This window comes from Penaeus monodon, chromosome 24, assembly GCF_015228065.2.
Source record: "Penaeus monodon isolate SGIC_2016 chromosome 24, NSTDA_Pmon_1, whole genome shotgun sequence".
Classification (NCBI taxonomy): Eukaryota; Metazoa; Arthropoda; class Malacostraca; order Decapoda; family Penaeidae; genus Penaeus; species Penaeus monodon.
The window spans coordinates 8,514,662-8,514,959 of NC_051409.1; the positions used below are offsets into that span (position 1 = coordinate 8,514,662).

The 298-nt window shown below is 31.5% G+C and overlaps 1 protein-coding gene across 1 annotated transcript in view; it reads left to right on the top strand.

Moving 5' to 3' along the window:
* The window catches only part of LOC119588836 (calcitonin gene-related peptide type 1 receptor-like), a 6,562-nt gene that overhangs the window by 669 nt on the left and 5,595 nt on the right, over positions 1 to 298 (top strand). The gene's annotated exons all lie outside the window — the stretch shown is intronic.

Sequence of the window (298 nt, forward strand, 5' to 3'; positions counted from 1 at the left end):
GAGACAAAGGAAGGAACGTGAATTTTATCATCCCTGACTTTCATCATAATTTACGAAAATTTACATGAATAATGAACCAGACAAAAGCATTACTGAATAAATTTTCGAATGAATGCACAAATAGATGAACTATTCTATGAAAAGAAAAATGGATATCTAGACATATATGAATAGTTAATAAAACACACAGAATAACACAACAGAAAAAAATCAATAACTATTGACATTAAAGGAAGCATTTGGAGGTGTACATTGAGTGGTGAAGATGGTAGAGAGATACAGGGAGAGATTCCCTTCC